The 27819-nt window shown below is 35.3% G+C and overlaps 1 protein-coding gene across 1 annotated transcript in view; it reads left to right on the top strand.

Annotated features, from left to right (window-relative positions):
- The first annotated feature begins 3931 nt into the window (after positions 1 to 3931).
- LOC134661163 (epithelial discoidin domain-containing receptor 1-like) overlaps positions 3932 to 27819 on the top strand; it is a 165902-nt gene continuing 142014 nt past the window's right edge. The window contains exons 1-2 of the mRNA XM_063517119.1: positions 3932 to 4027; positions 5276 to 5598. The gene's annotated coding sequence lies outside the window, so the exon portion shown is untranslated. The remainder of the gene's footprint in view (positions 4028 to 5275; positions 5599 to 27819) is intronic.

Here is a 27819-nt window from a genome sequence, read left to right as displayed (position 1 = left end):
CGAAACTATTGGACCAATTAAGTTGAAATTTGGCACACATATGTAAGTTTGTGACCCAAAGATGGACGTGTAACGTAAATAAATGAATTTTAAATATGGAGGCCATTTTTGGGGGGTAAATGATAAAATTAAAAAATAAAGTTTTTCAAACTATATCGTGTTACATATCACATGAAAGAGCTCATTGTAAGAATCTAATTTTTTTTTGTTATTTTAGGATGTATAGTTTAGCAGTTATTCAAGAAAATAGGCAAAAAATGACCTCCCCCCCCTCTTATCTCCGAAACTACTGGGTCTAAAATTATGAAAAAAATACACAAAATAGTTCTTTACCTATAGATGACAGGAAAAACCTATTAGAAATGTGCAGTCAAGCGTGAGTCGGACTTAATGTACGGAACCCGTGGAACGCGAGTCCGACTCGCACTTGGCCGGTTTTATTTAAAGTATTTAACTAAACTAGAGTCTGGCTACTGAAATATTACACAAATGTTTGGCGGGAAATTCAAAAAATCTTAGGCTGGTCACACTTTGTGTAGTAGGAGTTATAGTTATGATACTAGAAAATATTTTTGATTTTCTGTGCACACGTAAGATACCTAAGGATATAAGTTAAATATACGTTGACGTGCACTCAAAGTCAGCTTACATAATTTCTACCACTATATAAAGTACAGTCAACGATAAACACATATGTTTACACTTTCTCACCATTGTAACAAAGCGAAAAATGAAATGTAGTGTAAATAAGACCTAGCTCGATAATACCGTAATATAAATCCATCACCAAAAAAATTACATAAGTACTATGCCAAATATGCTAAATGCTAAGTATCAAAATATTTATAGAGCACCAACCTCATAATTTGTTTACATTTGTGTAGGACTTGTAAACATTGCAGTTTTTCGCATTGTTTTTCGTTATGCAACGCTACACGTCGACTTCGCACATTGTCGTAATGATTTACGAGCTTAAATAATAGTTTGCGGACCTCACTCAGTATTAAAATTATAAAAAATATTTAAAATAAACCCCTTATAAACCGCAAACAATTTGAATGAATGATATAAATTGACAACTGACTTTTAGCTCTTTTTTAAAATCATAGACAATTAGTGATACAACAACGAAATATCTGTCAACAATTTTTGGTTAGCCAGACTCTATATATGACCTATACATTAAAATAAATTTAAGAATGCAGTTTAAAATGAACTGACTTACCTTTAAGACAGGTTTAGCATTTGCAGTTAGTCGATGTAGGCCCTTATTGGTGGTGTATATGTCAGAAACAGGGAAATGGGCCGAACACACAAGTGCCGTTTTGAATGGCTTAAAAAGTGCATCACCCCTATCTCTTGCTATAATAGCAGTCCACTCTGCACGTCGCATAGGTTTTCTTGGAAATCTTGAATTTAAACATAATAATATTCCTTATGAATTCTATATAAAAATTTAAAAAAATATAGACCTCACATCGACTCATTGGATTTTTGTTCCTTGACAGGGATTCTTTGGTACTAACAAAATAATTTATTCAAAACCGTGAAATTACCACCAGATTACATAAATTCTGTAATGCTATCAAAAGAACTAACCGAAAGAAATAAATTCCATCCTTTTTACTTTTTTTATCGTTGTTATTTTTGCATATTTTTACTGCACATTTCGTCATTTTTGACAACTTCACATCTGAGCGTTCCAAACAAGACTAAACGAAAAAGTAACGCGTGATCTGTTTTCACGTTACTTTTGCGGGGCCATTTTTTGCGGCTGATTGGGTATCCAGTTCTTTATTCTACATCAATGCGTTGATTCGAAATTACGATAGAGGTTCAAAATATTCCCATTACGTTTTGCGGACAATATGCAGATTTAACCTTTTCGACGCCGTGTCAAACACAAAAGCTGTCTCTCGGACGCCACGTCATCGAAGTGTCAAAACTGAAATTGAACTTTATGCATATGCACCTAGGTCTATGTTGATCTGTGGTCTATGACCGATTAATACGTCTTTGGCGTTGGACCTGCGGTGCGTATATATCGGTCATTGGCGTCCAAAAGGTTAATACTCGAGTGTAATGTCGTACAATTTTAAAAATATAAGTGGTTAGGTACCTATATAATTTGTTTATCCTGATTTTATAGTAAGTATATGTACTAATTATTTTCATTGATGCAGCCGACACAAAAGTTTGAATTATATTTTCAAGATAGGGACCCCAGCGTCACAATGTACATATATTATTTGTAGTTGGTTAAACACAGTTATTTGTTATATCGCTTAATATGTACAAACATAGAGTGCTCACTCCATACATCAGTTTTAATACCAAAAAGACTATTAGCATCTAGCATCGAGTAGCGGAACTATCAGTACTGCTACTTGACAATAGATGTAGCACCGACCGGAAAGTCTTATCTCAACAGCATAAGACACTGAAATTAATAGTCTGAACTGATGTATGTAGTGAGCACTCTTGTCTTACTATATTTCTCTATGGTACAATGAAGAACGACGTAAAGCTTCACAATAGATCTTGATTATGTTTTTGTGCATAAATCATACTAAAAAATTTGCAGCTTTCAGTAAAGATCTATGCTATTGTGCGAGGGCTCTTGTTTGCATTTCAATAACATTCAAACCCTTTGTTTTCCATTATACGCCTACAGCATAATAAAATTAAAATGCGGTTCGGGCTCTTAATAATGATGACAGGTTTTGTAAGGTGCCTGAAGTTTTTTTAGTTCCTTAATATGTCTGCTATTTTAGAAAAATACGTGAGACTTTTTATAGGTTGTAGGTATGTGTGGTTTTTTTTATGTAGCGATGGTAGTTTGTTTAGTTCAGATATTATTTTATATAATTAATTGATTTCGGCCAAGATTGCTTCAAACTATCTTAATTCCAATAATCTAGACCAGAATAATAACGAACTTCACAAAACAGTCGTAACCCGTCCGTTTTTGTCCAGCAGTTCCGGTTTCCGTCCAGAGTCTATTATTATTTACTATATCGAAACAAACTATCAATACAAAGGTAAGTATTTACTTACTTGAAGTCACAATAAAATGTTTAAGTTTCCCTCCAGGAGTTCCTAATTGCCACGAGCCCAAAAAGATGTAAATTGAAAAAAATAACCGTATTGTTTAACGCTTTACTAAAAAAGAACTGAGTTTACAAACAGTGTAAAATGGTCATTGTAACGAACTTGACCAAAATTTGTGTAATAATTAATTTACTATTAAAACAAAACTAACTTAGGTGGGCCTATTGGCAAGGTGCGAAGTCGGTGGAGGGGGAAGTGGCGCTGATCGTCACAAACACAGGTAATCTTATGGAATGTCCGACATTAGTACTAGCGGCAGCCGCTTGAACTAATTTTACTCCATAAGATTTAACGTAGAAAGTCCGCCAAAATGAGGGCAGCACCAGTTGTGCACCTAGCGAATAATATTCGAAACCTCCCTCGACCTCTATCTCCAGGGATACCATTACCAGATCTCAACTTGATTATGGTTTAAGCATTTAAAACTAAAAATAATCTGACTGATGTACTTACTTATATAGACTAATTAATTATTTATCATTGTTGAAAGAATAAGATTAATGTTATATTTAAAACCTTCGCGTTTTGAACACATATTAACTCACATTTATAGACGGGTCTAACGCGAAATTTATTCAATTACCTTTATATAGGTACCGACGTTTCGACACAGGTTTCACTGGTCATGGTCATGGTGCTGAGACTTTAGTTGGCCGCGACCATGACCAGTGAAACCTGTGTCGAAACGTCGGTATATAAAGGTAATTGAATAAATTTCGCGTTAGACCCGTCTATAAATGTGAGTTAAGATTAATGTTGTAGGTGCATAATCCTAATCGTGTATAAGTAGTCGAACTACTCAGGCCTACGTGTCCTGTCCGTCCATCCTACTAGTCCTTACTAATATACCTCAAGCCTGACTCAAAAGCAAGACCGCCTCTAGTGGCCAACTTGTAACGACATCTCCAACTAAAACGTAAGTTTTTTGATAACTCAGTGTTTAAACGATAGGGAGGTGGGGAGTTACAGGTGGTAAGGGTGCGAGGGGAGGACGTTTAGTGAAGAAAATTCATGTAACTGTCGATATTGTTTAATTGGTTATCGATATCGACATAATAATCAGTGTCATGAGTTCAGAACTTACTTGTAATAATCATCAATATGTACTATGTAAAAATAGCCACGGTGGTACCCTTGTACCGCAAGATGGGCGAGGGTCTGGCAGGACCAGGCGGAGATGGCGGGATGACCTGGACGCATATCTCAAGTCAACGGCTGGCTGGAGATTGCTCAAGACCGAGACTGAGGGAGATCGAGGGGGAGGCCTTTGCCCAGCAGTGGGATACCATATCCTCTAGCCGCACATACGTAATTGACGCCATAAATGAAATTTTATTTTGTTAACGGGCGTTTTTTGTTGTTGTTGTCCCCTACACTTTTTTTTCAAATTTGGGATTTTTTATGTTATTTTACTCAGAATCACGAGCTCTTTCTATCCTAATAGGAGAAAAAAAGTGTCCTAAGGTTTTAATTACCATTACGTCACCATTTTTCATAGCCTTTGTATGGCGGTCGCGGAATGGAAAGATCGAAAAATGTATGGAAATTTTGGGACACTTTTTTCTCCTATTAGGATAGAAAGAGCTCGTGATTCTGAGTAGAAATAACATAAAAAATCCCAAATTTGAAAAAAAAGTGTAGGGGACAACAAAAATAAATGCCCTAACACAAAGTTAAAATTAGAATGGAACAGGAGAGCTTTTTATAGGTCTCTAGGTGGCTAGAGGACACAGGCTAGTAATATAATATTATATTATTAATATATATCTGACTGTACACATGTACATTGGCTATTAGAAAGAGAACGTAAAGTGTACATTCTGAAAATTATATGTCCGTTATGTGATTTATGTTTCTGTTTTTTTGTTAATCTTTTCGAGGCTAGACCCAGCTGCGTCATGACCTGCTTTGCGTTAATCCGATTATGGTTCTTCCAATATTCACATTGTTTATTTGCAGTGCAAATAGAAATGAATAAAACTATAATTGATACATAAACATATCAAATGCTTAATAAAACAAGTCAACTAAGTCACTTTATAAATATACGAATAGATATACCATGTTCTTTATACCGCCAGCGGAGTATCTAGTCAACTTAAGAATCAGTAAGACTTCCACCTGTCTATTAAGGAAGTTCAATATAAAGTGGTTTCATCGACAGGAGAACGAGCCTAGCCCGTCACTGTGAAGCAACAGGGTCTCGGACGCGTGCGCGTTGCCACCCCAACTCGCATAAATGCCCCTGCGGGTCCGTTTCGCGCTCAGAGCCACGTCCGCAGCCGCCGCAGTCTCCTACCAGCAGCCCTTGGTACCGCGCGTCGCTACGACCTCGTAGCAATGTTCAAATCACCTGTATAAATATCCACCACAGTTCTATTCTTTGACTTTAAATTACAAAGTGGCTGTGTTGTTTTTTGTGGTCATGACTTTTAAGTGACGATGAACGTTTTGTGCTGTGGTTTTGACCTGTGCCGCTTTTAACAGGTATGAAGGAATTTTAAATTGGATTTGTGGATTATTTTTAATTTTTGACATGATTATTTTTTTATTTGCTGATTTCTATTCTAGTTTTACAGACACCACTGAAGTGGATATTCTGATATTTCCTGCTTCGGCCGAAGAGTTCTGCATGAATAAATTTTAGACCCTGATTTGATTTGTTTTATTTCGCTTGATAAGGTAATTCAATTGTTTTAGATTGACTTTTTCTAGTTACAACTATATACTTAGATTATTTTCGTCACATTAGGCTATTGAACACTATTAATTACAAAAATGTACTTTTATAAAAAGCGAACAATAATAATATAAAAATCTGTTATACTTCCATTATTAATATATATTTAGGTAAGATCCTTGATCCCAGAATACCTAAATAAGTAGGTACACTTTTTTCAATAATAAAACCTAGAAGAACCAAATGCTAAATCACTTTAGTACTTTATTACTTAAACGGTAAAGTGGAAAAAACTTAACACTAGCGTGAGATAAGGTTTCTACCTAAACGTAAGCCAAAAGCTAAATATTTAAGAAAAAATGAGTACAAGATTATCATTTTTATTTGCATTGCATGTGTTTGATCAAAACAGTAAAATAAGTTGGAGAGACCGAGGTAGGTTAATACAAAGATAAGTTCACAGCGTCCATATCTCGCAAACTGACGCTAGAAGTATGCCTCCCAACAAAGAAATGCTTCATTTTCCATTCTAATCAACTTCATCATACGGTCGAAAGTATTAATTTATGACCCATTTCGTACCTTGTCACAGTGACAATGAATATGAAAGTCGCTACAGACCTCATACTAGTCACTGTGACAAGGTATAAAATGGGTCATAAAACTCATAAATTAAAACTTTCGACTGTACCTGGTTTAGGCCTCAGATGAGCAGTTGTACTTATGTAGGTAAATATCCTCTACATTTAATCTGGTGACTCGGGTGGGGTAGATGAAGTCGAACTTTTCAAAAAAATTGTAGGTAAATAGAGTAAAATAAATATTAATTGTGACGGAAAACGTCTGGCTTTGTTGTAATCTCCCGGGCACGGCAGTGCCCCCGCCAAGTCGAGTACTTCATTTTAAAACAGCAAAGTGGTAGTAGAACACAAATCATGAAAACATATGATAATGTACTACCTCTATTCGTAAACGAAGGAACTTGAAGTCAATTGGTTATCGATATGATAAAACTCGAGTAAGTAGTATCATAATAATATGATTATATAGTAAAAAGCTTTTTAAAAATGTAAATGCAATTTCAGAGTTTCATTATATTTTATCAAACCGAATATGTTATTTATATACATATTTCATATGATAAATTTAATAAAAGAAAGTTATGTTTGTGTGTTATACGCGTATTCTGTCCAAATAACTTACCTACTAAATACACTGCAACATGTAGGTATCTATACTATACGGTCTACAGTGTGTGGCCCGGAACCGGGGAGAAAAAATTAAATGGGGATTCTTTAAGACATACCAAGTAACTTTCACAGGAATCTAATTTTCAAACGTCCTTAATTTTGGAGAAAACAGCCTACAAAGTTAAAAATCGTAGGTAATGTATTTTCGTGTCACGGTATCGTCGCCTAGTCACTTGGTACGGGGTATGTCTTGGTACGGGGTGTGACATTGACAATACGCGGTTGATTTAAACTTTTTGTAACAAGTTCACTGACAAGTTCAGTCTCTTTAAAACGATTTTGAATTAATAAAAAAATAGTTTAGTCAAAGTTAGTTGTCACGGGATTTATTTTGGTTTCAATGAAATGTTTTAATTTATGAAAACGATTCGCTCTTTGAAAATGGCCCTTTTACCATTCGATTCACGCCAGTATGTGGATATGATATTAACTTATGGTGAAACTCGCGGTAATGCGTTACGTGCCCTTGCGTTATATCGTGAGCGATTTCCAAACAGAAGGCATCCGAGGCATGGTCGCGTGATTACAATGGCAATACAACGCTTACGTGATAATCGTCCTCTAGTTCCTGGACAGCATTACGAGGCCAACCAACGCAGTAGAGAACGATACAGTAGACATCCTCAGAAACAGAATAATCGAGGCTTTTCACATGTTGCAACACAACGTGGATCTCGGAACCGTTCACAATAATATCATCAGGCGGTATGCTACTTGCGATCAGCGGGACGGTAGACACATTGAAAATGTACGTATTTAGAATTGCTACGTCCTTTCAGCTTTGTATTTGTAATGCCTGTAATTGTTATTTGTAAATAAATAATAAACTATTATTGACTTCTAAAGTGGCTTATTTTATCTTGAGTGCAAAATAAACACTTCAGAAAGTGACAATACCTATTGATTTGGTGATAGAAAGATAATAGCATTAATATTAATACCTTTCAATTAGTCAACGCAACCATAAAATGTCAATGAGACGTTCCGAGCAGCTCCGAATAAGTACGACGCAGAACGAACTAATTCAGTCAAGTTGAGTGTTGTTTGCATTTCATTGAACGTACGATTAAGTTTGTTAGAAAAAAAGCGAAAGTTAAATTCTGATTTTAATTAAGTGAGACCATTATAATTTAATTACCGGTGATCTATAGAGCCTCTGTTTTTATTATTATCCCCGGTTCCGGGCCACACACTGTATACTATATACGGCTCCGACAAGCTAACCGACAATAAAATACATTTTCTTCTCCCTTTACACTAAAGTTGTATTTTTATTTACTTCATTGCGATTGCGAAATGAGTTTATATAATTTTGCTATATTTTTGAGTAAAACTTAGAGTATAAATAAAGATAATAATTTAATAAAGTAGTTTATAAGTACGCAAATACGAGTAATCGTACAAATGAGCACTAGGATGTTATATGGGGGCAGTGTGTTTGCCGCAGCGCTTTTCGTCTGCTATTATCGGGTTATTCCCACTAGTTACCACCCAGTTGTTACCAGTGGTAACTACTGGAATTTTTTTTCCCACCTTTTACTATTGGTAAAATTATTCCCAGTAGTTAGTTACCATCAACTCGGTCTAGTGGTAACTACTGGGAATTTTGATTCCCAGTAGTTACCACCAAAATTTTGTCAGAGTTAAATACTAATAAAAACATTATAAATAGTATAGTATAAATGAGCATTTCTCAAATAATTTGTATATTAATATATGAAACATTCCTTTTTTGTTACTAAATGTGTAAGGAAATCTGTTACCACAAAAAAGGATGTTTCATACAAACTTTCTTGGACATTTTGGGAAATATGGTGGAAATTGTTCAGCTTCATGTACTTTACCAGCATACCAATTTTTATAGAAATCTAAGATGTGATCGAAATGTACAAATTATTTGAGAAATGCTCAAATATAGTATCATTCTTTATTTATTTATAAATATTCTTGACAACATCTAACCGATTTAACGCCAATAATTTATGCTAGCATTGTCATGGCTATTAATGAAGTCTCTTTAAACTCATCTGGAACAATAGCGAAGTTCTGAATTCGCAATGCAAATTAAAAAATTATTATACCTTTGGGTCAATTTAAACATAAGTAGTATGTACCTACCTACTAAAACTCTTTGTGTAATTATATGAGGGTTTTGATTTTTCTTCATCAAGTGTCAGAGAAAAGGTAAATGTACGACGTTATGATAATATATTACTTGTAATAAACCCTGTAAAGAAAATATGCGGAGAGGTTGGAGTTTGCGTTCGCCGCGGGGCGCCAGGCGCGGCGTGGCGCCACTTGTTACCAAGAACAGGCAAGCGATTCCGTCAGGCGAACTGGCATCAGCGGCAGTAGCACGGTCGCTTTTTTATCGCTTGCCATGCCTGTCACGTTCTAACAAGTATCAAAGTACGAAAGTGACGGGCATAGTGACAGGCGATAAAAATGGAACCATGCTGGGCCCGCAGTTCTACATTGTGATTTTCAAACTATGCGTGATCAGAAAGCATATTTTTACTAGCTCGCTGAGGCTATTGCTCGCCTGCACTGGTTAAGCGATTCATTGGAATAAAAGCCTTGCTCACGGTAGTCTGTTGAAGTCGGCGACGGTATTGGAATAAAAACCGGCCAAGTGCGAATCGGACTCGCGCACGGAGGGTTCCGCACCATCAACAAAAAATAGAGCAAAAAAATCGTGTTTGTTGTATGGGTGCCCTCCTTAAATATTTATTTTATTTTATTTTTAGTATTTGTTGTTATAGCGGCAACAGAGATACATCTTTTGTGAAAATTTCAACTGTCTAGCTATCGCGGTTCATGAGATACAGCCTGGTGACAGACGGACGGACGGACGGAAGGACGGACGGACGGACAGCGAAGTCTTAGTAATAGGGTCCCGTTTTTGACCCTTTGGGTACGGAACCCTAAAAATGGGGGATGAATGTTACCTACCGGAATAAAGTTGTAAGCGAGAGCTGCGACATTTCCCGCCACCTGCTTCAGACCATACATTAACGTACGTGGACGGCATATCCACCGCCAAATTACAACGTGTTAGGTTTCCGTATTTGAAAGGAAATACACGGAGCCCTTATATAGAGCCTTATAGGATCACTCGTGTGCCTTCTGTCCTTCCGTCTGTCATAGACAATTTACTACTAAACTACTGGACCGATTGAGTTGAAATGTACTGTTACGTACATGAACCTAAGTTGGAGACCCAAAGGTGGACGAATGAGCCGCGTATTAAAATACATTTAGGACAGTCCATGGTGCCCACTTTTGGGGGTGAATTAGAGGAAAATAAAAATCCTTACAATCGTGTGACTTGTCAAATAGAATGGCTCTGTGAGAATTTTAAATATTGTTTTTAATAAGTAAATAGATTAAAATTATTTAAAAGCGTAAACTGACCACACCATATCTCTGATACTACGGGGCCTAAAATAGAGAATAGTTCTTTACAGAAAAACCTATAAGGTCAAGCCGTAGTCAGCTTTACGAAAAAAACCGGAACGAACACCCGAAACGCACCTGACCGTTTTATTTTTATTTTACCGCATTTCAGTAATTGGTCTCTGTTTTGAATCACTAATTGAAATCTCTGCTGTACCTCGTGTTAATAAAATTAAATTTTCCTAAGGTTATGGCAGCATAAAGCCCTCGAATGTTAGTTTAGTCATCACATCTACAAACTCCACTTAAATTTTACACAATTATTGGCCTAAATTATCAGATAGACTATCTATCCACAAAACTCTGCACTCACTTTGATGAGCCAAAATGTGGCAGTGCCACAATAAAAGTCATATTTTCATGCCACATGCCTTGTGACGTTTTTTGAATACATTTTTTTATTTATTTAAACGTACTATAGTTCGTTTATTTAGCATTAGAAAGGAGGTAAGCGATCTTGACATGTCTTTTATTTAATTGAAAAACGCTTTTTAAAAATCAGTAACTTATACTTATGAAAGCAGAAGAATATAAATGATCGTATTAGATTCATAATTGTTACATATTTGCCGTGACTTATTTTTAAAACATGTTTTTCAATTCAAAGACACATCAAGATTGTTTACCTTTTTTCTAATGCTAAAAAAAACGAACTATGAAATTAAAATTAAGAAACATCATATCCGCGCTCCCGGGTATGCACTTCTATCTCACTCACGCTTACGCTCAGTGAGAGTGAGAGAAGAACACGAACTTACTGGGCCTTAATTCCCCTTATTTTTTAGATCGCCCTGATGAGTTTAAAAGAAAGTGTACATATTTCCTCATGAAGTATTGTTCTTGTACTTTATACCTACAGGAAAACACTAGAGGTAAAATAAATAAGTAAGTACAACATCAAAAGCGTGTACGTAACAAAGTGTACATATTTCCTCATGAAGTATTGTTCACTTGTACTTTATACCTACAGGAAAACACTAGAGGTAAAATAAATAAGTAAGTACAGCATCAAAAGCGTAAACGATTTAAGGAAATTTAGTTTCGAAGTAAAACATGCCGAAAAAAGTCTTTCTTTTTTTTGTAAAATTTAATCTCGATAATTTATTTCAGGGAGGGATGGAAGTAGGGTGGTGTCGAGGAAAGCGCGGCATTGGAAAAGGTAGAAATCTATGGATTTCAATTGAAAATTTTAAAAGAACGTAACATTTTAAACCATTATCACCTATATCAATGTTCCTTGTCGCTTTATATTAATTTCATATTGTAGGCCATGTAAGGTATTAGTTATCTTTCTGACTGACAAACGTTGTCTTGACATAATTGACTTTTGTCAAGACATTGAAATTGGCGCGCAGTAAATAGTATTTTATACAATCGTGATATAATGGAGAGCTTTTCAGTCGAGTTGCTGAGTTGCCTAAGTAAGGTACGAGATTGAAAAGCTTGATTATATCACTATTGTATACAATACTTTTTCTACGAGTCAACAAAAAAAATACTTAAAACTAGTAGAAGAATCATATATGTAGGTAAAAAAACCAAAAGTATACAGCTAAGATGCGCGAGCAGCCGCGATACATTCATACTCTTACGCAACGACACCTCGTAACTCATGAGGCCCTGGTACTTGCTCCGCGCTTTCGATTGGTCAATTTCATTATAGTTGACTAAATTGTATCGAAATGAATATTATAGTTGAGTTTGGGGTCCCATAGTGAAAAAAGTATGCGATTTCACTTTGGTATACGAAGTCTTAATTCAAGCATTGCAGTCGTCGAGTAGAAAAAACTAGTTTTCACTCGCTCGTGTGGAGTTACAGTCAAATATAGCTATCGGTTTGGAATGGCATATAAATATCGCTTCGGGCCTTTACGGACCTCAGTACAGATTGAGTACAGACCATAACACAATCAAATCAACGGCGGGCCTATTCCGATGGATGACTGTTGTCGGCCTGTTGCCCCACTGTGCAGATGTTTACGCGCAGAGCCACCGGAGCACGATTTAGATTTAACAACTTGTAACGGTTTTGATCTTAAATATATTTTTAGAATAGAATAGAAGAAATCTGAATCGAGTTCCAGTAGTGTTGTGCTACCTACAGGAGGAGGACGCGCAGTAGTTTTAAAATAAGTATAGAGTATCTACTTAGGGAGTATCCACTTGCATCATCCCACTAACCCGGGGTTAAGCGGTTAAACCATTACCCCAGTGTCAAATTGTACTGGTAACCATGGTAACTACAGGCTTAACCGGTTAACCCCGGGATAGTGGAATGGTGCAAGTGGCACTTATTTGTTAGAAGTATTATACCTTTCACATGTGATACAATGCTTGATATATAAAATTCACAATACCTATAGATACTTAAATGATAAAAAAAGATAGTTTTAATTGCTCCAAAGTTGTAGGTATTAAGTAGGTAGAAATATTAACATGATGTTATTAAAAAAATAAGTATTAAAATAATAGTACTAGTTTTCAGGAATGGATTGCTATTTGAAGTACAAGCCAGAGCGGAAATAGGCCGTATTTTGATTGGTTCGAATTCTTCACTATGATTTCCTTCACCGGGTAGTAGCTGGTAAATAATAATAATTCAGCCTATATACGTCCCACTGCTGGGCACAGGCCTCCTCTCACTCGCAAGAGGGCTTGGGCTATAGTCCCCACGCTGGCCCAATCCGGATTGGGAACTATACATACACCTTTGAATTTCTTCGCGGATGTATGCGGGTTTCCTCACGTTGTTTTCCTTCACCGAAAAGCAAGTAAGCTGGTAAATATCAAATGTTATTTTGTACAATTCCTATAATATTTACGCATATCTTATATACGGTGACAGCTGTCATCTTCATATAATTTATAACCTTCTAACGCAAAATTGTATCTCTATGTGAAAAATAATATAAGAAACACGTCGTTGAAAATCACCTAGAGAAGTTGATCCTAGTTAAAAGGAAATATGTAGAAAATATAATATATTATGTATACCTACGCCACTGCATGCATATTAGCACCATATTGAAAGGTGTGACACCTAGTAAGTACGTTGATTTAAATATACAATCGAAAAAATGAAACGTTAAGTTAATTACAACAATTACGATCCTATAGAAAAAAAACTGATTACTTAAAACAATAAGCGCCACTTGCACCATTCCTCTAATCCGGGGTTAACCCGTAAAAACCTGGAGTTACCATGGTTACCAGTACAATTTGACACTGGGTTAACGGTTGATAAGTTGGATGGGTCAAGTGCCCCTTAGTGTATCTGTGATTGAACTAATAAAAGTAGGTATTGATTAATTCTAACAATTGTATACCTTGCATTTATTATTAACTTGTTGGCATAATAATGATACGTAGGTTGATTCAATAAATATCAAGCGCTTAGTTGATCTTGGTAGGATCAATTAGTTAGCATAATTATTCTTCATGTAAATATTGAACAAGATGTTAATTGGCTCAGTAACATAGCAATAGTAAGAGCAATAAGTCCTTGTTAAGCTCGTATGGAATCAAGATGCTCTATTACGACGTCTATAAACATATTGATATATAGGGCCAACCCATTTTTTTTTAGAGTGTAATATTTAAACACGTACCAAATACTTTAACGATATTTTTACCTAACAGTGAAAATCAATAAACACACACTATTTATAATTACTTGTTTACTGATTAATTTAATTGAAATAAGCGACATATACAATTTTTAATCCAATTTGAACATGAAAGAGTCAAATGTCGTTACAAAACTTCCGGTGTATGACGTTGGATAAAGCGAGGAGATTAATTATTTAGGCATAAATAAATATATAAATATAAATATTATTATAGGATCATGCAATAAATAGATAAACTTTAGTTTAAGTTTGTGAGTTTGTTATAAATTTAGGAAATAACAATGAACTGCTGTGACCATGTCATATGTTACTCAAAGACCGATTTACGAAAAGATACCTGTAACGCAGTTATCCAGCGCCTGAAATTAACTAGCTATCAAAGTTTAATTGTATATTTATAAGTTTAATAATTTACAAGCAAATTGAAAACATTTTTATTTGATTGAAAACCATTTAATTATTCCCACACCAGGTCACATCGAATTTTCTATCTAATTAAAGCCGAACACGGAAAGTTTCCTGTGAACCATTTCTCCCGGTAACTAAGTAAACCCCCACCCTCCCCCACTGTGCCCAGTGCGCTGAAATGTGAAATTTCAATTCCACTGTAAGATTTTTATTAAAGTATAGAGGCTCGGGAACCGCTCGAATATAGTTGGAAACAAATAAACGACTTTACTGAACTTTTTTTCCTTTTATACATAAAAGCGTGGAGTTGATTTATCGCTGAAGCTGCGAGCGATCGCTGGTCCTGTGTCGACTCGACAATCGGCATTGCAGTTAAATTTTACACGTTCATTTTTACACGGCTTATTGAATTAAACATTAAAATTATTATTATCGGGACTGGACCATTTCAGACGCCAAATTAAATACATTAAAACCAACGCTTAAGAGGCCGGTATCGATTTTAGCAGCAAAAATGTAAAATTGATAGATTTAGTCGATGAAATTGTACACCTTTTGTTACGTAATTGAAATAACAAGTACTGGTATCTATTATCACGTCTTCTTATCTTGCACTTGTACAGATCATTTTTTTGAAAAGAGACTCACTAAATTAGTAATGATTTTTTTTCTGATGGACGTTTAGGTAAACGCGCGCAAAGCACTGATTTAGTCGATCTTATTTGGAAATTTCGTAAAGTTTGGACTGCTAAAAATGGTAATTTTGTATTACACATATCCTGTACTCCAACTTTCATAGACTACATTTTTGTTATATGATATTGAACAAGAGTAAATGAAAGTTAGACGAAATCAATTTTCACCAGAAATTACTTCAAAACAAGTGATTTTTTTTCGTGAAAATCGACTTAATTTCAACGTAATTTTGATACTTAAACAATCTACAACATTTCCTGAAACTGTTCTGATACATGATTTTGTATAATTTACCATTATAATTTTTTGGTGAATTTTTAAAAACTGCCCCTTCTCGTCATATATTGCCGGTGACGCACGCTCGAGACCTCATTATTAAAAGGCAAGATGAGAAGACGTGCTAAAAGAAACCAATACTTGTTATTTAGATATTACGCAACAAAATGTGTACAATTTCAACAATGAAATCTATCAATTTTACATTTTGACTATAAAATCGTTAATCCTTAACCTTTTGGACGCCAATGACCGATATATCCGCACCGTAGGTTCAACGCCAAAGACCGATTAATCGGTCACAGACCACAGAGCAACATCGACCTACGTGCATATACATAAAGTTCAATTTCAGTTTTGACACTTCAATGATGTGGCGTCTGAGTGACAGCTTTTGTGTTTGACACGGCGTGGAAAAGGTTAAATAATAGTAAAATCCATCATTTGTTTAAAACTACCATAAATAGAACCACAAAGCAGTTATGTACATATATCTACCTCCATAGAGCTACGAGTAGTTTACTTTCAGCGATTTAAAGTGCTTTTAAAATAGTTCGAGAACCGTCAAGTCGAAGAAGAGTGATGGTGGAGGCATCTACTTAATGCTCACTTTGTGTTTGTGTCTTCCAATGCATTTAGAGTCATGTCTGGGAGGATAGTACAAAAAATGTTACCTCTTCGTACTTTCTTAGCATATTTAGCTATACCTTAAACATATTTATTCAAATTTAACAGGTTAATTAATTACTTAACCATTATGATGAAAAGAAAAAAATGGACACACTTTCTTGAATGAACATTGAACATGAACACATCCGTGTTTATATTTGTTAACCGATAATAAATAAATAAATGTTTATAAATTTCATTAGAAGGTGCAAAATGTGTACGTTACCGGAAAAGTGCTCAATGCAGCCATTATATAGAACATCTAGGCCGAATTCTATAAAATGCTTAACTAATCTAGGCAATGTGTAAAATATTTTATCTATCGTTGTTCCTTACCTATTATATCTTTTTATAAATACATTTATGTATGAAATATCTAGTCATTGTGGAGAATGGCAAAATTAAATCTGGAAAAGTAGGTAAGACCTATAAAAATGCCTCTCACACTAAAAAAAACTATTTGTTTTAATGGCCTTTTTGTCTGCATAGTTTCGTTAGTTATCTTTCGTCCCTTGGGTGGGACGAAACTACTTTCGTCTCGCTATAAGAGCGGGGCTTCGCCGAATAGTTTCCAGATCTAGTATTTTTTTAGTTTCAGTTCGGTATTTTATGGAGTACCTACATAAGCCTTTTTATACAACACCAGATATTCATTTGGCATTAGGTATGTACAATGCCTTTAACATTGTATATAAACTTATGTGTAGGTATTGGTTTATAGAGTACTGAGTAATACAGATGTTTTACGGGTATCATCTTGGGTCGTCCCATTCGTTTTTCGTCAAGTTCTTAAATTAGTCCTATTCTGCTTTCGTCACTCATTCTACATTCGTCACAATCGTCGGTGGCTTTCAATGTAGAATGAGTGACGAAAGCAGAATAGGACTAATTGAAGAACTTGACGAAAAACGAATAGGACGACCCAAGATGATACCATATTTACAGATTGCTCGTAATAAATAATATCGTTATACATTACATGTACAGGGAAAAATCTGAAAATTATAAATCTGTAAATAAAGAAGTTAAATTCGTACTTCCGCGAGTCCGACTCACACTTGTCCGGTTTTTGTAAGGTAGCAGCATACTTTGTTACGTTGGCACAAACTGGTGAAATACGATTATGGATCCAACTGGCCCACCATACATTATATATGTAATAGATAGTAGATTTACTAATACGCGCATCGCATAAAATAGAAGAAGTACTCGTTCGCATAGCCAGAGGCAACGTAAACAAGTTAGCCGTTCAAAAAGCAGTGTGAATTTTAAACGGCACACTGACGGAATTCCGCCGGTGTCGGCCCCGCGTTACGTGGCAACCGAAAATGTAAATGGGTCATAAAGGCATATCAATATTGACCGCGCAACTCCCATCCAACGTACATCATGGCTGTTATATTGCCCATATCTCACGGTATGCGAGGTAGCCTTTTTTCTGTACTAATTTATGAACGTGTCGCAAAAGGAGGGTTATTTATAAATATCACAAGTATCACAACGGCATGTGCTTAGTTAATTCTTAATACATACCTACCTACTACTAAATATTATTACTTAAGGTAAGACATTACAATATTTTTTATTTAGAATTTTTAGAATTGTTTACTTTAACTAAATATACTATACAGGGTGCTTCCTGTAACAGGAGCAATAAATTAAACTGTAGGCTGTACTCCTCAAACTGACCAACATTTGTTCAGCAACTTTTGAAAGTAACTCATGTTTTGATTTTTATTACACGTTAAAGTTTATTCTAAGACGCAATGTATTGCAAATTTTGTTATGTTTAAAGCGGGACAAGCAACGTCAAACACACTGATGTCAGCGTACATTGAAGGCAATAAGTATTTATTTTGTATGAATAAGAGGAAGTCTAAAGGATTCGTAATTTTTAAAAGTTGCTGAACAAATGTTGGTCAGTTTGAGGAGTACAGCCCTTAGTTTAATTTATTGCTCCTGTTACAGGAAGCACCCTGTATAAAAATTTCATCATTTAACTATATTTACTATATAAAAATTTCGACTACTACCAGGAAAAGACTCAATTAGGCAACTGGTTATTTTGAACTTTTCCTTTCTTTTAATTATTAAATTTAGCCTTTCTTTATAATTTGGGCGAGTAACCATCATTTAATTGCGAAGTAGGTGCTGTGTAATTACAGAGCACGGCGAGAACAAAAGGATAAACATAAAAGCTGTTGTTCCATTCAATCCTTAAATATTTTATTTCAATTAAAACCCCCAATTATGTAGCCTGACCCTTCCTTTACTTCCTTACTTCAGTACTTTTAAAACAAATAAAAGAAGTTAAATAGCTATAATAAATACCTATCATCTAGGTACTAATACTTAAATCGCCTATAACACTGAACTAGACTAGCTATACCATGATCAAAGAACCCTGTGTTTTTTTCATGTTCCTGTGTACGTAAACCTAAGTTAGATTAAAATTGAAAATAATTATCATCATTTTACCAGTCAAACCTATGGTGAAACCTATATTAAGCATTTTTGTAACATCACTTTGTAGCTCATATTAGTAACACGGACATTTTTAAATTTGGCGATATTTTGGGCCCGGCTGATAACAATTTATGTTCACAAAGAGTTGTTTTAGGCCCCACTTTACATAATGAACTGGTATAACGTCTAAACGGGAACAGCCTATTTTATGCAATATTACAGAATTGATCGCAGGAAAATGTTACCTATTTAAAATATATTAAGATTTCCAATTTTATTGTTACTCATACCAATGATTTAAATAACGATCAAGACGGACAATATCTGTGAATAGCATCGCATCCTCGCGAGCTTTCTGACTATTTTTCCACAAAAGTCATTTAGATTTTTTTTTACAAAATATTTTAAATTCTGTCTACATAATGGCAGATTCCGATATAAAAGTATATGCTCCAGTATAGGCGTATTTTACCTTAGCCAACAACCACTTGACCCAGTAGGTATATACTCGTACTTCAGTTTTTAGATTGTTTTAATGTAAAAATTAGTCTAGTAGTAGTAGCATACCTAAATATAAAGGACAATAATTATTACTTATAAAGTTAGCCATTTCACTGGTATACTTATCTTTAATTTCACGGAATGTGTATTTTAGCAGTGGGACAATAATATTATGAATATAATTTTGTAGAAATAAACAATTGAGAGGGCAGTTGGGCCGACGCTGGGCGCCCCCGATAACGCGGAGCGTGCGGACGAATATGTTAGCGATAGGTACGCTGACTTTTAGCTGATGTAGACTACTGCGATTATTATCACTTTTATGTAAAAATTCAAAATGAAGGTTCTGGCATCTCTGAGTATACTAGCTAAACGTGTAGGTATTGAATAATAATATATAAAGTCAGGTAAGGGTGGTTTTTAGGGTTCCGTAGCCAAATGGCAAAAAACGGAACCCTTATAGATTCGTCATGTCTGTCTGTCTGTCTGTCTGTCCGTCTGTCTGTCCGTCTGTCTGTCCGTCCGTATGTCACAGCCACTTTTCTCCGAAACTATAAGAACTATACTGTTGAAACTTGGTAAATAGATGTATTCTGTGAACCGCATTAAGATTTTCATACACAAATAGAAAAAAAACAATAATTTTTTGGGGTTCCCCATACTTCGAACTGAAACTCAAAATTTTTTTTTTTCATCAAACCCATACGTGTGGGGTATCTATGGATAGGTCTTCAAAAATGATGTTGAGGTTTCTAATATCATTTTTTTCTAAACTGAATAGTTTGCGCGAGAGACACTTCCAAAGTGGTAAAATGTGTGTCCCCCCCCTGTAACTTCTAAAATAAGAGAATGATAAAACTAAAAAAAATATATGATGTACATTACCATGTAAACTTCCACCGAAAATTGGTTTGAACGAGATCTAGTAAGTAGTTTTTTTTTTATACGCCATAAATCGCCTAAATACGGAACCCTTCATGGGCGAGTCCGACTCGCACTTGGCCGCTTTTTCTATTGATGTATAGGTACCTACGAGTATAATTATGAACTTTATTTTAGGCGTCCAAATATCATACAAACTTATAAACCGAAATAGATGTCATATATTAAAGAAAAAGTGACGAAGCCCTCCAGTCGTGAAAGCGGAATCCGAGGGCTTCGTCACTTTTTATTTTCAGTTTATAATTTATATAGTACTTAAAAACACAAATCAAAATATTTAATAAATTAATTTGATCTGTTCCCAAAGTTGTGTATCATACAAACTTATTAGATATTGAGTTTTTTATGTATTTTGTTCGGGATCGCTTTATTTTTTTTCTGTAAGATACCAACTGACGTTAAAATAACGCCTGTTGTTTTTGGCCGTTGCTTACCAATCAGCATGGTACTTCAAACATCGTGTACCTGTCGGAGTAAGTAGTGGTTATTTATTCACATGAAGGATCAAGAATGAAGGTATATTAAATTATTCAACAATAAGCTTGTAACGTAATACGCCGTGGGCTGATGCTGTTGCTAAGCTTCCCTTGCACCCTACAAGAGGGGTTGCCATCATTTGAAAAGCAGTATTATTAGCGTACAATTTTAAGTAATAATATATGTAGCTGTAGCTAAGGGTATACGGCACAATTATGCGTTATACGTAAATTATGAATTCACAATAATTATGATCATAACATGAATACCTACCAATATTATAAAGGCCAAAATATATCAGTCGATCTGTCTGTTGCCTCTTGACGGTTAAACCATTGAACCGAATTAGATGAGATTAGTTAGGAATATAGTTTGAGGCCCGAGCAGCGGACATAGGGTAGTTTTTGTCATGCATCAACATCATTCCACGTAGAAGAAGTCGCGAGCAGAAGCCAATATTCATAGACTGAGATTATATTATAAACAAATTGATATAGATTATTTACTCATTATCTCAAAAATCTCCCCGCTTTTTACCGTTTAAATTTCCGTCGTCGATAATTTCCGGGATAAAAACTATCCTATGTCCTGCCCTGGGACTCAAACTATATACCAAATTTCAACAGAATCGGTTCGGCAGTTCAAGCGTGAGGAGGTAACAAACAGACAGACAAACTTTCACATTTAACTTAGTTATATATATATAGAATATGTATATCATAATAGTATGGATTGGTAGGGATTCTAAACGAACTTATCATTATTATACTTATTATAAATAGACAGCATAGGTAAGTATTGTATAGTAAAAAGATCGCATTAAAATAAAATACTCTCAGAACTTTTCTAATTAACTTGTTTTATGTATTTTAAATGAAATTCAATATTGTGTACGTAGGTACCTACTAAAAGTTTTTACGAGGGGAATAAGGTCAGTGAGAGGGAGTTGGGGAAACGGTTACAAAGGAGCAATGTAACTTTCAGTACGTTACCGCATACGCGTGCCCATGAAGTTTCAGCTAACGAGGGTCCCGCCGAAATGCTACCTGACCCTTCTGCCGGCATAGATTATGCATCCTTCAGAGACAGTCACTTCATAAACAATCAAAAAATGCCAAATAATTGGATTACAATAGCATCTTTTCATACTATTAGTAGATCCCATTCATTTCTTAAACGTATTATATTCTAAACGTGAAAAGAAAACAGGAATATGTTGTAATTCAAACAGTAGGTACGACTATTTGAAATACGCTACGACTATAAAATAATGATTCTCTGCGAAAGAAAATATCAATTGCCATCACAGAGCATCACAGCCGTACGTTATGTCACAGGGCGGACACGCCATACATCAAAAATGATTTGCGTTTATATGTGTGCGCGGCACGTCTGTACACGCGTCATTGAGTTTCTGACGGAATCCTGACGGAATCTCAGTAGAGCGACTTACGCACACATTCATGTCGCGGCCAGTCGCGGGCGAGGTAATCCGAATCGGGGCGGGGCGGTGCGTATCCGTTCTGTATGATAATACTATTACTTATTCTGTGGTTATATCAACTTGACAACGGCCACCAAGCCTAGTCGGTAGTGACTCTGCCTGGAGGCCCCGGGTTCGAATCCCAGTAAGGGCATTTATTTGTGTTATCACTAATACATATCTGTTCCCGAGTTCTGGTTGTTATTTATGTACTTATAGTTATTATTACATACTTAGTTGTATATTTGTCTATATAATTATATCGTCGCCTAGTACCTATAGTACAAGCCTTGCTTAGTTTGGGTCTAGGTCGATCTGTGTATTAAGATTGTCCAAAATATTTGTTGTTATTTAATTCGATTCGGTACCGTGAAACCGTCTACCTTTGCCTTAAAGAAGCATTTTCCTTACACCTGTCAGAAAATATGAACTACAAGAGCATAATAGGACTGTGTAAAATGTAAGTAAAAGTTAATCAAACCACAAAAGAATTACGTAGAAGTGTCTTTTTTATATGTAAACTGTCTTTGAATTTCAATGGGAAGATTTACATCCCATAAATGTATTATTTCAAGGTACCTACTCTAATTAATAGTTATTTTTACGCACCAAAATCTGCTTTTTGTGTGTTTTTAAAATCTTTCATTCGAGCCTAATATTTTTTAATGGTTAATAAAAAAAATATAGTGTGTCAAAGGTCTGTTTGATTTCAAACATAGACAGAGAGAATCATACTATCTTTGTCTAACACTAGTACTAGCACCCAAAAGAAAAGGATGAGTATAGTTTTTTTTGTTCCTATTTACTGACAAGATTTGGTTGACCCAGTATAGTATTTTACCTACGTCCATAACTGGACGCAAGATTATTCTGATGCATCATTTAAGCCACGCAAAGAGGTTACACCTTTTAGACAACATTTCCGAACATCCATTAAAGGATTTAGGGGGTTAAACAAGTTCCCTTTAAGCTAAGTCTCGTTTTTTACGCACCTATATATATATCCTATATCTACAGGCATACGGTATAGGAACATTTTATTATGTTTTACAGGTTTCCAATAATACTATTGGTTTAATACACGTATGTAAGAATTCAGCACCAGTTAGAACTCCATGCTTTTGCAATTGCTTGATAAATACTGTCGCATCCATACACAATATGTAAGTTTTTGGCAAAATAATAATCGTTGATAGAAGCTTTTATCGATGACTGTACTTTTCTTACCACAGGCAACTAATCTGCCTAGGCAAACGTTGCTATGTGCCTGGTCACCGCAAGCGCATCTGTTTCAGCAGGGCGGTGATGCTAGGAAGCTGTGCTATCTGGACTCGTCTCTCTCTCTCTCTCTCCTTTCATGTGATGTCGAGGATACTTCGAAGACAGCACATTAGTTAATAGAAAGATATCTGAAGTTCCAGCAAGACGATTACCTAAATACATATGTACAGAGTATATAGGTATATAAATTAATGGTCTAATGGTATATTACATTAAGTATTAACAGCGCACCCGTTTGCATATCTGAGGACTGAATCGATCTACTATACTCGTATAGATGCACCAGCCGGGGAGGAAGATTCCTAGGAACATTAAAATAGCTGCGAAAGTGCTCTATTCACGAGATTCACAGAAGCCAAAGCTGAATGCGCACGGTTCGGTATTGAAGGAGTTCTGAGTGGATGAAAACACGTGTATGCACATAATAATATATTACTTAATGTATTGCTTTTACAGAACATTTACCTATTGCAATATAACATTTACCTGCAGGCTTATTGTGCAGGCTTAAAGTGTTGTGCTTATTTTTAATCGACTTCCAAAAAGGAGGTTATTTGTTAGTAAACACCGCCCCGTACTTGATTTAGTTTTCCGGAGTCAAATATAATTATATATCTGTTTAAAATGAATTCGTGTAATGCAAAAATAACGGCACGAGTAAGTACAAGGGCCCACGTCAGGGGCAATCCCGGCCTACATTAAAGAAAGGGGCTTATGTCCATACATAAATCCGAATTAAAACAGAAGAGACTCGAATAAATAATGTCGGCTCGTTATTCAGAGGTCTTACGTCGTCCAGCCTACTTTCTACTTACGGCCATGTTTTCATTTTTTGTATTTAAAAACTCTGGTAATTATGAGTAAGCAAAATTCGTGGTAAATATTTTTTTCTACTCCCGTACTTTTATTTGTCATTTAAAGGGTCGTGCACACACCTTTAAACCCCTATCTTATAGTTGTCCCCAAAAAAGTATTTGTGCATACACGCAGTATCTTTTTGGCACTTTTACGATACTTCGTGTAATCACCACTTAAAAAATATTGTATGGAATACATTGTTGCCAACCTAATTTGAATTGTCATTTCTGACAGATGAGTGAACCATAGACATGTTTTGGTTAATGGTACGATTTTTTTTCATCTTTATAGGGCTGTATCTCCTAACTAAACCATGCGTCGTAGCGCAAAAATAATCAAAATACTCGTGGCGTCTTTATTAACAATTTTCGGCTTCGCCTCAAATTGTTACTCACGCCACTCGCCTTTTTTGACCCCTCTTAAACAACGGTTGCATAAAATACTATTATTCCACCGATTGATTTATTGGACTCGGTATTTAGGACACTGCCATAACGCACGCCTACCCTGAACCAAAAGAATAGTTTTGTCTTATGTAACTTGTATTATGTAAATGTAACAAAGATATACCTACATAGATATTATTATACTTTCTGCACCTTACTCCTTTAAAATACGGCGAAAAATGTAAACATATTTTTAGCTACTTAAAAACTGTAAGTAATAATAATAGTTTTTCCCTATGGTTGGCCACATAACAGAAAAATATTTACGAAAAAGAAACTGATCACAATGGTTCGTTTGGGTAATGCGTTATTTAACAATACCTATTAGTAATCGCGAACATACATACACACAGACAGACGCGGCGGGGGACTTTATTTTACAAAGTTTTAGTGATGTTTATATCTTTACTGGACTAGAAGTCGTAGACGGACGCTGAAACAGATATACAGAAAAACATGGCTATACGTATGAAACGAAAAATAAGACTACAGACAGCAAAAATGGTACAAAAAAGCACTAAGTAAATCACTCTCTTTAAAACACTTTCACATAGTTATTCAATTACTAAGCAAACTCTACATTCTGTCGCTAACACAGATTTAAAATTCAAATAGATATCTATCCATGATGTTCATATAAAAAGCGTACATCAATATTTGCACACGAATGAGACATTGCTGCCATTAGATTGCAACATAGACTAGGAATCCTCTAGACTGAGCATAGTAACGCTACCCCATCTGCCACTTATACGGTAGTTTTACTCCATCTTCGAGTCAATCCCGTGCCGTGATTGGTCCGTGTCTTTGAACGGACCAATCACGGCACGGGATTCGCTCACCTCGTCCCCCCGCACCCCCGTATTTTTGGCAGCATCGGTTTCATGAAATAATTGCTCTTAACTCAGTCTAGAGGATTCCTAGTCTATGGATTGCAATGACAGTAACCGTTATTGTTAAATGTATTAATGAATGAACAATAGCATGTTATACATGAACAATAGCATAAGAAATTCAAATCGAAGCTAAAAGTATATTTGTTGGAAAAAAATTACTATAGTGTTGATCAGTTTTAAGTAAATATTATTATTCAATGTTAAATTATGGACAAATTTTATTGGTTTTTGACATATTGTAATTTTATCGTTCTATGTATTTTAATTAGTTTTAAAAATAGGCTCAATTATGTATTATGACTATAGGTATTATTGTAAAATTGTAAATGAATATTTGTAAATTGTAAATAGGCATGATTTATTTCGATAATAATGTAACATTCAGAGACAATTGTATTATTGTTTATGAATAAATGAAATGAAATGAAATGAAATATCAGTTAACCGGTATTGTTCGAGTGAATTGAGACCTGTGGAATACTTCTTTAAGTGAAACATATTTGCTCGCCTCTTGATGTCCCACTTATCCAGGTTTCACTGTATATATATATATATATATACCTCGTCCTTTTTTGAAGTCGGTTAATAATGCCACAATAATTACTACAGTGGAAAACGTACTTGGTTGAACAGAAACTAATTTTAACTGGTAGTCACAAAAACATACGAAACAACGTATGTACGAGTAGCTATGTAGGTAATTTGCAAATATTTTGCATATTCCAATTACCTGATCAGTAAGCTGTCAGTCAGTACTGATGGTATTCAATTCTGAATTTCATTGATGCACCTCTGTCCGAATACGCCTGGTGTCAGTCGAAATCTCGTTTTGATGACGAAATTACGCATTGCGTTCTCACAAGCCACAATGCTGAGCATACCAACCCGACGACGTCATTATTAAACATTGTAACAAATTCGCAATGGACTAAGGGACATTCACTTGAAGTGACACTTGACGGTTATTCCCACTAGTTACCACCAAGTTGTTACCAGTGGTAACTACTGGGATTTTTTTTCCCACCTTTTACCACTGGTAACTACTGGGAAAAATTATTCCCAGTAGTTACCACCAACTCGGTTTAGTGGTAACTACTGGGAATTTTTATTCCCAGTAGTTACCACCAAAACTTTGTTAAAGTTAAATACTAACCAAAACAGTATAAATAGTATAGTATAAATATCAAGTGATTTAATAAATAATTGTTAGTTGATTAGTGTTTTAGTAAATTGCCTTAAAAGTGACCAAAAATATTGTTAAACAATTTAACCGGTACTAGTACCAAAACTATAATATATGTAAGAATAAATTTAATAATCCGTTTAGATTATTTTTCAAGTGATTTTATTACGTAATTCAAAATCACTCTGTATACTCTTACTATTTATACTGTTTTTATTAGTATTTAACTCTAACAAAACTTTGGTGGTAACTACTGGGAATAAAAATTCCCAGTAGTTACCACTAAACCGAGTTGGTGGTTCCCAGTAGTTACCAGTGGTAAAAGGTGGGAAAAAAATTCCCAGTAGTTGCCACTGGTAACAACTTTGTGGTAACTAATGGGAATAACCCCACTTGACAGAGAACAATATTGTTTCTACATAAATAGTGCAAAACATAAACTACAATGTATTCGGTTACCGCAATAGTTATTTATTGAATCACATAAAACGATATACCTGCTCTAAACAGCAGCAAAACACTTTTCGCATGTCAAATTACATGGATTCTGTTGCTGAAGCCCCGTTTCGGCTACACTATCAATTATCCCTCTGCACGATACCTAAAATGCCAGTAATTATTACCCAAAGGCATGCCCGCGTGTTTTAGCGAGATTTAGATCGGATTCGATTGCGAATTGTTCAACACAGTTTGATTTACGTATTGCTTTGTCTTTATTTGGAATTCGAAGCCTATTGTTTTCACGGGATAATGTATTGTACTTGTAGAGCGATTCATCAACAAATACAGAGGGAGAGTTTAATTAAAAACGTAAATAACTATTGAAATGACTTAATAAATAAGTAGTTGACCGAAGCGTTCGCGAAGGTCTCCGTTTTAACTCGGGCATTTTGCTTTCGTATCTCTGGATGTTTTCCCTTACAGGTCGAAAATTTCAAGCGATTCTCGAGAATATTTGTGAGTAGGTTCAGTAGTTATAGTTTGTAGCTTTCTAATAGACCCCGAAGGCTAATCCTATTGTCTATTGTTAAGAAAAACCGCTCGTGCCACGTGCCACAACCACCTGCATAAAAAATCGGTACTTCGGTTACTGAGTGCCGGCGAGTCGAAC

This window comes from Cydia amplana, chromosome Z (genome assembly GCF_948474715.1).
Source record: "Cydia amplana chromosome Z, ilCydAmpl1.1, whole genome shotgun sequence".
Taxonomy (NCBI): Eukaryota; Metazoa; Arthropoda; class Insecta; order Lepidoptera; family Tortricidae; genus Cydia; species Cydia amplana.
The sequence above is the reverse complement of the archived record's forward strand: the minus strand, read 5'-3'. Positions and strand labels throughout refer to the sequence as shown.